This window comes from Dermacentor andersoni, chromosome 2 (genome assembly GCF_023375885.2).
Source record: "Dermacentor andersoni chromosome 2, qqDerAnde1_hic_scaffold, whole genome shotgun sequence".
Taxonomy (NCBI): domain Eukaryota; kingdom Metazoa; phylum Arthropoda; class Arachnida; order Ixodida; family Ixodidae; genus Dermacentor; species Dermacentor andersoni.
The window spans coordinates 212371312-212383994 of record NC_092815.1 but is presented as its reverse complement, the minus strand read 5'-3'; the positions used below and the strand labels follow the sequence as shown (position 1 = coordinate 212383994).

At 47.5% G+C, this 12683-nt stretch overlaps 1 protein-coding gene across 2 annotated transcripts in view; it reads left to right on the top strand.

The window, feature by feature from the left end:
* The window catches only part of Mct1 (Monocarboxylate transporter 1), a 144589-nt gene that overhangs the window by 78903 nt on the left and 53003 nt on the right, over nt 1-12683 (top strand). The gene's annotated exons all lie outside the window — the stretch shown is intronic.

Below are 12683 nucleotides of genomic sequence, written 5' to 3'. Positions count from 1 at the left end.
GCTGCACTCCGATAACCGGGCGGAATGCAAAGCGTTCGCGTATGTAAATTTTCGTGCGCGTTGGAGAATCCCGAACGAGGGAAATGCTAGAAGTCCCGCACCGCGAGACCCCTCTCGTATTCCACGGGTCGCTTTGTAGAATCAATGCTCTCTAATATGCAACTTGCTGGGCCGCAGAAGCTGTTTCTGCCTGCACACGTGCGTGCGTGCAAGACTCGCTAGAGAGAGTCTACAAAAGCTGGCTTTTCCGCACTAATAACACTTGTAAGGCGAAGCCCGCCTTACTCCCTCCTGTCATATTACAGTCTATACTGTAGAACGTGGCAAATGCCTTCATCTCTAATACACTTCCTTCCTTGTTTCTTCTCCGGTCATAAGAGATGTGAAGCCGTTCTCATGATGCGGAGCGCACGCTCAGCACCTTCGCGTTATACACGCACTAGGCTAATGCCTTCAATTCATTAACTCCAAAAAGAAAAAAAAACGCGTTAAGGTCATACTTATGTAAATTACAAGCGTGTGCATGTGCACGTGACAAATATTGGTGCGATAGGAGTGCTCGAATGTTTTATAAATATAAATAAGAAATAAAAATAATTCGCCGACGAATACGATAATTTTGAGCACAGCTGTTCAGTTGTTTTGAATTCACGATATATTGTAGCAAAGAATTTAATTCCGAACGGCAGGGTGCTCTCGGCGGCTGCGCTGATCTACTGCGCGGGCAGCTCACCGAGCAGCAGCGGCAGATGAACCATTCCCAGCGGTTGCGTCGCTCACTGTTCAGAAGTGTGAACACCGGAAAGCGCGGAGCGCATTCTCTAGCGGCGGCGGCGGCGGCGCCGCAGGCGATGTAGCGCATGCGCAGTTGGTCCGACGCCCGCGCCAGCGCGTTTTTTCCGCGCTGGCCGCATGCCTGGCTGCCACCGGCACTCCGCTCTCCTCATCGCCCTTTCGCCATACTCTCCTCCGCTTTCCACCGCATGGTTCCGCTGCAACCTTCTCTCCGATTTCCTCCTCGCGCCTCTTCCCTCTCGCCGCTTTTTTCAGCCCCCGCTGCGCTCCGTGTTCGCTCTTTCATCCTTCGCTGTAATCGTTCGCTCGGTTACAAGTGACGCCTAGGCTCGCCGCAGCAACGGGTGCCTAAGAGCTGCACTCTAAAATGCACTGAGTTGTGTCGCCCCAGGTCGAAAGAGAGACCCACCTCCCGATTCTGTTACAGACGCCGAACTGCCCAGAAAGTCCTTGTGAGGAAAACACATGGGAAATTTTTCCGACGTGTATTAAACGTCGCGTCGCTTGGGCGGACGAGAACATCACATTTATAAAAGCCAAAAATGATAGCGAGGAATACAGAGGTTCCTTCAAAAAAATGCATTCACATTTTCCAAAAATATCAGAAAGATTACATTTACTACAAGAATTTTTTTTTCTCGTGATCGATTCTACCACAATGGCAAAGATTTCGAGCTGACTCCGGAAGGCAAGTACACGAGTAAACATGAAGATTGTATTAATTTTTCGGGCGGATAAGTCGGACCATCGACAATGATGCGAGACTTGAAACTTGCGTTTTGATATATATTGATCTATGCGTGTGCCTCCTAAGTAGAATAAAAAGTATTGCCAGCGCCCATGTGAATGTTTTTTTGTCTCTTTGTAGCTGTGCACGTCTCTTACTTCCTGAATAGGTCCTTCTGCAAGTCCCGCCTAGGTACCATAACACGATCCTGCAACACTTAGTTTGTCGGGCGACCGTCTTATTGGAAGAGTGGATAGCCTCTTCCCAAGGGTATTCAGGTCGAAACACATGCGTCACTCGTGCACTATGTGATTGATATCCTGCCGTAATGACTTCCATTGCTGCGATAAGAGCGCGCGTGCGCAGTTTCGTCGCCCGCCGCTGCACCTTGCGTGATCCAGCTCCGATAGAAGGCACTCATTCGTCATTCAGTGGCGGTATCGATGGCTCAGCCTGCGGAAATAGTGCGTTGCGCTGTTGGTGGGGCCTCGATTAAGGCTTTGCTTTATGTTTGCCCGCTCACCGAATGTTTTTGCGCGTCTATGCGATGAGAGCACGCCGAGTATTTAACGAATGACTCGAACTGCTTAGATTACTAGAGTGATTTCGTACTAATGTCCTTTAACTTATGGCTGTGTCACAATTGGGACGACGTCCAAACACTAGCGCGCCACTAAAGGCCGAGCGCTAAATCAGGCGCCAGGCCGACTACTGTTTACGTATTCCCTGACAGTTGTTCGGCGAACCGGTTTTTCCTATAAATATATATATATATAAACAAATGGAGGGAGTTTAGCAGCACCACATTTTAAAAAATTGCCTGTGGCAGATAGCGCAATTCTAATCCTTGATGTAAATTACTCGTTTAAGCGGCCATTACTTCAACGAGAAATCAAAATACTTAATTAAATAGTTAACATAATTACGTTAATTAAATTTTCAATTATGTGTCCGCCGAAATGCACTGGTGTTCCAGTTACTTTCTTAAAGAAAAAGTTGTGTTATTCATTCCAGCACAAAGGTAACTGGAACACTTTCGCTTTAAGCCTCTTTAAGCATGACCCCTTTAAACCTCTCTCACTTTCTGTCCACGTGAGCCCATCTGCGCTACACCAGTGGTGCAAGTGTATCGCAGGTGCGTCACGTGGACAGTGTTTTCACGTTACTTTCGTTGTGAAACAAACCAAACGCGCAAGGAATAACAATCTTTCTGTGTGAGTCCGAGCTAAATGTGCTGCCGTAAGCAGCGGATTCACAAATCTGACGACGAGTGCGCGTCGCTTGAGCGATGGCTAGCTCCTCCTGCAGCCCGGAATTATTTGCGGTGACCGCATATGCGAGTGCTTCTCCGAAGTTGGGGAACCAGAGAGAAGCGAAGTGGTGCTCAAACCGCGACATTTCAGTGTGCACTTTATGCCGCAGCATCGCTGTATGGCTTTGCTGCCACGAAGCAAAATCTACTCACAGAGGTTATCGCTGAGTTCTCGCCATCGATGCAGAAAACATTTGAGCGCTGTGGACAGAGTATGAGCTACAATTGCTCTGTGGCACTCTGCTCCACCGCTAGAAAAGAGTTGTAAAAGAAAAATGCCACTTTTGCTAGAGTGGATGCTGCGTGTGCGCTACAATGACGCTTTCATTATTTGGAGTGTTCGCACAATGCCGTCATCAGAAGCGAGGGAGAAACCAACAGCTGCTTAAAATGAAGAGTATGGTCCATTTAAGAAGTGAACACAACATTAGGGGCACTCTGGCGCCGATTTTAGTTGAGATATAACATGTGTGCCTGCAGACTCTCTTTGTTTGTATATAAGTGCCTGCCTGACTTTTCATATCGGGTCTTCCGATAAAGTTGAAAAATATACTCGCATTAGATCCCCGCTTTAAGCGTTTACATTAACAGTGCACCTTGTTGTGCAAGATTTAGTGTTCCCTTAGATAAGTAAATTTCTTACTAGGCGTTGCAACAAAATCATTAAATCCTGTTAGGAGTGCCACGTAGGTGTACTATAACAACCTTGCAGATTATAATGTTGCAACCTTAGTGCAAATATAATTATTGCCGTAAAATACTTGGACACGCGAGCATGGAAAGTAACTCCTTCCTATTCAACGAGAAGAATAAAAATAGCCTCGATTGTTTTCTCAGTTACAACTATATATATATATATATATATATATATATATATATATATATATATATATATATATATATAAAGAGAAAGAGAAAATGAAGCCAGGCCGTGAAGCCCGACGACTTTATTGTCTGTCTTTATTTGGCGTTTTCTTCGTCTGGCTTTAATTTCTGTTTTCTTCATACGGACAAGAAAGCCGGTGGGTTCGTTTTCTATTTTCTTAATTTGGTGGTAACACGCACGTTCAGTTCAACTGTATGCCGGATCGAGTTCTGGCTTTGCTATGCAGAGGACCTGCAGTCACTGGAGGTGAACGACCTTAACGATCGTTTCTGCGTACTACGTTGCCAACAATGCTGACCGTTCCAGCGCATAAGTTATGCTGTTTTCTCGTGCTGGACCGCGGTAGAGAGGGAGCGCCCAGCGATCGCAATCTAAATGGAGCATATAAAATTTTCGCAGTGCATTTTTGTTTCTTGAATGAAGGCAGTGTGCGTTGGAAGAGACGTTGAACGGGCCACGTTTCTCTGCGAGTCTTCGGTGTAACTTGATCATTTTCGTTTATTTGGAAGGCACAAACTGGAGCGCGTATAACAGCACCTGAGCAGTAACTTATATCACCGAAGATGGGAAAAGTAAAAGACGCGAGAAGAGGAATCAACGCTCAATCACCAGTCGTCGTCGTTCAGCAATGGGACAGGTTAATGGAGCACGTTAAGGCATGCAGTCACGTGGGATGAATGCAATAACCACGAATGATAATTGCCAAATAGGATTTTATTTCCATTATTGTACAGCGTACAAAATAGAAATGGTTTGAGCGAAAAGCGAAATGCAGTTTACTAGAGGAGGGTTGGAGTCCATTAAAAAGTCGTTCTTGCTGAACTATATGTACGTGTATGGTACGTGCTTTTAAGAATGTCGCGCCTTGGTGGCTTAGCGGCTGTACAACGGGGTTACGCTGCCAAGCACGAGGTCCCCGGCCGCGGTGCGCGCGTTTCGATGGGAGCGAAAGGCAAGAGCATTCGTGTACTTGGACAATGCACGGTTCGAGAACCCCAGGTGGTGAAAATCGACCCGGAGTCCCCGCGACGCGCGGCTCGTAATCATATGTCCTCATTTTCGCACGTACGACGTCAGAGTAAAGTTCTAACTTTTCTGTTTAAGCGTGTCTTATGTCTTAAGAGGAAGCTTTAGCTCGGGTGCTCCTATCTAAATACATGTAAAAGGAGAATTCGTTTTTCTCGGCAACCACTGCACCAAATTTGACGAGGTTTGTTGCATTTAAAAGAAACGGTTAAAATCTAGTGACTGTTGGTTTCGAATTTTCGATTTAGGTCGTCAAATGTTTATAAAGAATTGGCAAAAATCGCAAGTTTTCAGAAAACGAGACTATCAAGTTTACAACTCCGTACCTCAGCAAGAAAAAATGATATCGCAATTCTGTGAATTGTACCTGATAGCACATCTAAAGAGGACAAAATTGATATGTTACACATGAACCTAAAAAAATGGAGTAATGTGTAATTACAACTTTTGCAGAACCTTCGTAAACAACGTAACAAATTCACGTAAGATGTAAACTGACATATCAAATTTGTCCGCTTTGAATGGTCTAATGGATGCCGTTTACAGAATCGCGATATCTGTTCTTGATGCAGAGCTATTAGCTTGTAAACTTCGTGCTTCTTTTTTTGTTTCAAACGTCTGAATTTTTGAAGATCCTTTTAACAAAATTCAAGCCCTAAATCAAAATTCCGCTTCCAACAGTCACTAGAATTTAACTTTCTCTCTCAAATGCAACAAATTTCATTAAAATCGGTCCAGGGGTTATCTCAGAAAAACGTTTTTGCGTTTTTACATGTATTTGAATAGGCCGCGTCGGAGTTGGGCCCAAGCTAAAGCTCCCTCTTAAAGCAGTTGCTTATGACGAATAAAAACGTATTCGAGGGTTGAATATCAGTTTTTCAGTGTGGGCGGCCCAATTTAAGAATGTATCGCGTGAAAAGCACTTATGAGCAACTCGGGGCATGAAGAAATATATTATTATTATTATTATTATTATTATTATTATTATTATTATTATTATTATTATTATTATTATTATTCCTGTCCTGTCCTGTCGCGCAAGCCTCTACAGGGCTTTGACAGACACGGTATTTCAATTTACAAACTCAAGATGGCAACAGAAAATTATTGTTATGTTTATCATCATCACAGTCGTCGTCGTCGTCTTCGTTTACGATGTTGGCAAAGCTATAGGGCACACGATATATCTGTACTGCTGTAGTACCCGAAACCGCAACACAACGGCTGAAGGAAGTTTGACGCTTCGGAACAACGAACTCTGTTTCCCTCTGCAGTGCACGGGCGATTGCGCCACTTCCCGCCGCGGGCAGCCTTCCGCGCGAGACGACGCGTGTCTCGCGCACAGGTGCTCGCGCGAGACACGCTCTGCGAAAGGACCGACATCATTCGTGAGCGGCGAACTTTCCACATACAATCACTCCGCGCTACACACGTCTACATATAGCGCCGCGTTGAATCTTTGATTAGCTTAGGAATTCGCATAGTCGGTGTAAAGGTCCTAAGAAAAAGTTGCGCTGCAGACTTGCCACTCATACAGTGCATTCTGTCTTTACAGCGCAACAACTGCTCAAAAGGACACTGGAGACAATAATGAGTTCGGCTGTTATGTTGACATGTACTTTTGCAATGCCAACAAAGGCACCCTTACCGGGAGAGGTGACTGGGCGAGTCAGAAGAGACGCAAAAAAAACGAGATAGATTGCGACGCCATCTTGGTGTCTCCTCACCGGACCGTCTTGACGATTCGGATTCTGACAGCGTCTGCTCGGGTCTAGTTAATTGTCTAACGCTAATGATGGACTTCACGGTATTCTTATAAGGAACGTAGTAAGTTTCTAGAACTTTTGCTGCTTGACAGCAACCCAAATGCCAGAAAATACTTTGAAATCGAGCGGATCGAGATAAATTTTACATAATTTTATTTCTTTTCTTCTTATTTCAATAAAGAATAAAGTACTTCTCGAATTAATAAATCAGTGACGTCATACTGAAGTACGAAAGCTGGGCTTAGAGAGCGAAATTCGAAAAGTTAAACTTTTCCCTTCATGTCAACTGCTAATGAACATTTTTTAAAAACTTATAACTCCAAATCGAGTCTTAAAATGTACATTAACGCACCAAATTAACTTAGTGCTGCTCTTTAGTGCCCAATGAAGCGTCTACGCTAAGCACAGCGAAATCCTTGTTTAAGCACTGTTTTGGGTGTTAAGTAGATGACTTTAGTATAGCCTTCTGAAGGCTATTGAACGCAGATATAGTGCGCGTCCTATCTCAAACGTTAACAATGAGCTTTCATTGGAAAATTCTCCCACTATGCAATTTTTAGGTATATATGCGCTTCTGTCTAGCCGTTTACATACCCTGCCCAGCACAGAACCCCGATGTTCTAGCCTTTAGGCCACAGAGGCATGCCTAAAAGGGTGGAATAAAACGTTTATCTTTACGAATTTACCCCGTGCAAGCCAGTGCTATAGTGCCTAGAATATACTAGGCACTATACCAGTGCTTTGTGACGCTCGGCGCGTTAGGCTCGTCACGTAACAGCACACATAGAAAGTAAAACTCTTGCTTGGGCTAGTTGGTTCATGCTTGAATGAGTAAAGAGCAAGGCGCAGTAGACCAGGACAGACGAAGAACACAAACGACAGGACCGGCGCCACTCACAACTAAGTGTATTTCCTCATCAAGCCTGCCTTATGTAGGACAACCAAGCCGAATCACACACGAAACATTAGAAGTGAAATATAGCAATCGGTCAACCACTCAGGAATCATATCTGGCACAACAGATCAAATCAGCAAACAAGAACCACACGTGGAGCAGCACAGGAAGCAATTCATCGAGCACAGTGATTACCAAGGCAACGGGGAGAAAAAAACGAGACATAACAAGTACCATCTACGCTTGACTAGCAAACTATCCAACACATAACACGATTCAAACGCCTAAGGATTTTATCACTGACTGGTCCTAAGGGCACGACCATCATACTTAGGTCGTGCCTTCAGTAACCCACTGCCCTATAATGTTTGAAAATTGAGTGCTTGCAACAAAAGGCTACAACGTACTGCGCAGGCGCGACCGTCTGCTATTCCGTCTCAGCCCGCTACACTACTCTTCAGACGACAAAGGGCAAAGTGCGTCTGCTGTGGCGCATCCGTACGAGCAGAAGGAACCGTGCACCGAGTACACGCCCACAGAAAACGCTCCTTGGCCGTTTTCTTGCACTTCGCTAGTGTTGAAGCCTGTCGTTGCTGTGCAAGTCATTTGTCTCGCCGGTGAACCTGCCAGAACCACCCGCCATTAAAGCTACCTCCTTTTTACCCTCGATTGTACCCTAGTCAAGCAACGTACCTCCAGTTTGGGCTTCCAGCTCATCCCATGCCCGTGCACTCTGCGTGGGTGCCTCGTCGGATGATAATTTGCGCCGAAAAAAAAAAAAAAACCGACAGCTGCAAGAAAGGGGTTGGAATCTTTGTCTCTATCGTCGTTTCCACTGTCTTTAGGCGTCCCTCCTCTCGTGTCTGCGCCGTTTCTTCTCCCGAGCCACTTTATTCTCTCATTAACGCGCCCCTGGGGCCAGCCATCCAGTCTGACTTGGAAGCAGCAGAGCCGAACGTCGTCTTGGCGCTCCACCAACACGGGCGGTGGCGAAAAGTTTTGTCTTCCTCGCTTTGTTTTTTTTTCTCTTCTTCTTTTTACTTCGCGTTAAAATCTACGGCGCCTTGCGCCACCCGTTGTCAGCTCCGATGCCAGAGACCCGGTCGTGCGCACGACGCGGTGACGCGCCTCGTGACGCGTGCTCTCTGGCGGCACGCGCCGAGAACAGCGTTCTCTCGGGAGGTGATGCGCGGCCTCTTTGATACTCGTTGGGCATTCGTCGTCGTCGCGCCGGCGCCTTCCCGTCGCGTGCGCGCCGAAGCTGCTGTGTCGCGCGTGCAGTGCGGTGACGTGAGACGCGTGGCGGCGCCCCGCATGCGAGCCGAGCACGAGGTCTGGTGCGGGTCGCCGTGCACGTGGTCGCCACTATTTGCAGGGCCACCCGAAGTGCGGAGCCATCGTGACATCGATGACTGACATGTCAGCTGGCCTCCTCTCTCTGAGCGAGCGAGACAGTGGGCATTTTCGGTTCTTCATACGTATACGGGGCACGTTCCGGAGACATTTGAGTCACCATCGCGTATTCTTAAGAACGCCACCACACGAACGCGTTAATGCAACGTAGCTTGACACCGCGTTTCCCGGCGTCGCCACGTATGTAGTACAGTATGCGACATCTCGCTCGGGCTCGCTGCAAAACCAGCCACGTGAGGAAGACGAGCGCTGCGAGCTTCGACAACGCGAATGGATCCTGTGCGCCATGTCTTTTCGTGCTGCGCCCTCCTCGAGAGGGGCCGATTATATCGAGGAACGCGCCGTAATGTACTCGACATGCGCGCACAAGAAAAGAAGCAAAGGTGCACTAACGAACAGGGGCGCTGAACACAGATGATACGGGCTGTACGTGTTACATTTTTCGACGTCCTTGTTCACTTTGTTTTTCCTAGACGCTTTCCGAGTACTACAAAGTGCGACCCTATAGTTGCGTATACGGGCTGCTCGCTCTGAAACAGTGAAGCATGCAATGCAGCCAGCCGGCAAGCAAGTGTAGTATTCGTGGAAGTCACGTCGACACCGACGTGAGTTCCACTACACGTACGCGGCGCATGTTCAGTGCTGTTTGCACGCCACGAGCTGGTTGCACGCCACGAGCTGGCGAGCTGGTACTATGGAGCCTGACAGGCGCGAGTGCGGTTAGCCGTCGTGTCGGCCAAGCTCAGCGAGACTAGAGCCCCTCCCACATTTACAGGAACCCAATTTTACCTAATTAGACGGCAGCGCCCTTGCGTGCCGAGGCGAGTGTTGTGGGAGCACTGGTTGAGCCAACACGCACGTCCAGGGTTGTCAAGGGCTACGGGTGTGGACCGGAGAAACAAGCCGTGGGTCCCAAGGACGGTGGCGCCGCAAGGAAGAGTCCGTCGCGGCACTCGCCCCTTAAAGGGGCATCGAGGATGCAAGCAAGCCGTGCTCTCGCAGCCATCGCATCAGACTCACAGCGGTCTTTGATTGATTGATTGATTGATTGATTGATTGATTGATTGATTGATTGATTGATTGATTGATTGATTGATTGATTGATTGATTGATTGATTGATTCGATTTAGCGTCCCAAAGCAACAGTGGGGCAATGAGCTGGAACGCCACAGTAAAGCTAATTTCTGTCACGTCGAAATTCGGTGGTCGCGGCTGGGAACGGAACCCACGACTTCGTGGCTCGAACCCCCAGCTGAACGCCATAGCCCGCCACCGCGGCGGGTGACGATCTCAAGTTCGGTGGTCCTTCTAGACCTCTGACGGGACACTAAACAGAAACACTAATTCAATCTAGGCTAGGTGTCTGCACTTTCAAAAATGTATATTGTTGTTAATTTTGTGGCAAGAGCTTCGTCACTACGAGACGTAATGAAGGTCATAGTGCTTCTTGAATTTCGTGTCAAGGCAAACCTCGCCCCCCCTCCCCCCCACTCCCCGCAGATATACGTCAGTAAGATTCCATTAATTTCCCAGTGTTTTTCTCGCATTTCACTCTTTGTGTCGCCATGAAAGTTACATAAATCAAGTTCACTCTTTGGCTCTTTTAAAGTCCTTCTCTACCGATGAAAATATTAACTATGCCTGAGCAGCATGAGGCTGTCGAAATCTGTGACGTCAAGGCGAGCTGGTACGGTAAATTCAAGATGGTGTCGCCACCCATCGCTAGTTTTCTTTCTTTTTTTCGCCTTTTCTAGCTTGCCTAGACCCTTCTCGCGATAAGAGTGGCTTGTTTTAGCAATGCAGAAGGGTGATTTACTAATGCAGCTCAACTTCATTTTTGCTTTAGTGTTCCTCGAAGCACCTCGTGCGCCCACTGAACGCATAACGGTTGTGTACTTCACGCGTCCTCAGGCATTTGATTTATGACGCATGCATAGAGTAACTGCTAAGCATCGGTAAAAGGTCAGCGCACGTTGCACGCAGCCGGCCTAATTATAGTTACTGCCCTTACCCATTCTGTCAGCATCAACGGAGGTGAAGAGTTAGGCACCTGCACAATTTTTTGATGCGAAACATATTTAAAATCGGTCAGAGGGGGTCGCTTGCTAAAACCGCGTGCAACGAATACATCAAATGGTATTATCGCTTGTATGTTTGCAACCGCGCTACCCATGCGCCTTAATTTAGTATCGTTGGGTAGAGGAAAGAACCCATTGCTCTGTCGTGCATCGGTGCTAAATTCAGCCTTGCACGTGTCGTTCGCAGAGGCGCAGCTCGGGAGAGCGTTTGTCCATCCTAGCACGAATGGTTGCATTTGAGAGAGAGAAGAAAGAGAGCTATGGCCGTAATAGGTATGACTTTTGAAACTCAAAGCTGTTGCTCATCAGGAGTTCAAAATAAGTTCGTACAAGTGCGGAGTTTCCTGCGGAAATTTCGCGCTTGCTTTACAGTTATACAAGTTGCACACATGTATGCATGTGTATAACTTGTCTGTTTGGTTACGTCATTTCTGTACCGTACACTGTAGAATATTCTAGACTCTTAAAATAAATAAGGGTGTAAATCAATCAGCAACTCACACCCATAGACACTTTTTGGGTGTAAGGGTGCGAATTTCGTTTATAATTTTTTGTTGCGTTCATCAACTTCTTCTTTGGTCTGGATTCCCGGCTATTCGTCATGCATGGTTCTGAACGGCAGGGCCAGTGTAATGTACAGCTTGCCGCAATTGGTGCTGTCTGCTAATGAACAAGTCTAAACAACTTCATCTTGCACCAACTACGCTTAATGATGTATTGTTCCTAAAAGGTCGTGCGTCAACTCGACCTGAGGCTCACAACTTCAGGTGTACCGGAATTTTAGTCAACCACGGGACCAGGCTCTCGTCTACAGCGCTGGCACTATGAGTGTGACTGTGTGATGCGTTATTGATTCAGCTGTCTCTTCTTTTTTCTTTCTTTATCTCCTGCTCTTGTTGATTTTCTTCTCTCCCCTGCTAGCGGTTCGACGTGGTGTGCCTTGCTAGCGTGCTATTCTTCCTCTTTGTGACGTTTGCATATATGTTCACACGATTAATAATAACAGTAATAATAGTAGTGTAGAGGCGAGGTCGTGCTGAACCTACAGATTTATCGCACTTTCTTGCGGCCATATTTGTTGGCTCTTTTACTGGACCTCACATGTGTTATGTATGTGCTCTTGTGGTGGAGCCGCAGCTACGTTGGTCACTGGCGAGTGAGTGAACTACACTGAAGTAAGCGCTGGGGCTGCTCCCTGCCGACGTCGAGCTTGCCCAGATTCTGCGCGGTGACGTATAGGTCCCCGCAGGCGCGGGCTCTTTCTGCAGCACCTAGAGCACGATCTCTAGAGCACGGTCAGCAAAGCCAGCGCGACCGGGGACATTTCCACGCCCTAGCGTCGAAAGCGAGGGGAAGGCGTCGGGGGAAGCGCCATTAAATTCAGACGGCGGCGCTGCTGGCCCGTAGCAACCGTGGGGTCACCAAACGTAACGACATCATCCTCCGCTCGGGCGACGAAGGGCGCTCGTTTGCCGAAGTTGCTCCAGAGGAGGCGGCCATGATGAAGGTCGTTGCAACCGAGGCCGGTGTGAGGTAAACACACGTACCGTTTCGTGAAGCAAGGAGCGAAAAACTGACGATACTATAGGCAGCCAAGGACGGCGGGAAAAGCAGAAGCTAAGACGCCGAAAGAAAATAACCACAAGAATAAAGCAAGAGGGGAGGGAGAGGCGGGTAGCAGTTGCGAGAGTGAAGGGTGAACGCGTTGCGTTATAGCGTTCTTCCCAGAATGCAGGCACGCTTCTCATCCAGACTGCCGGAGGTCCAGAGTGTGCATAGAAACGA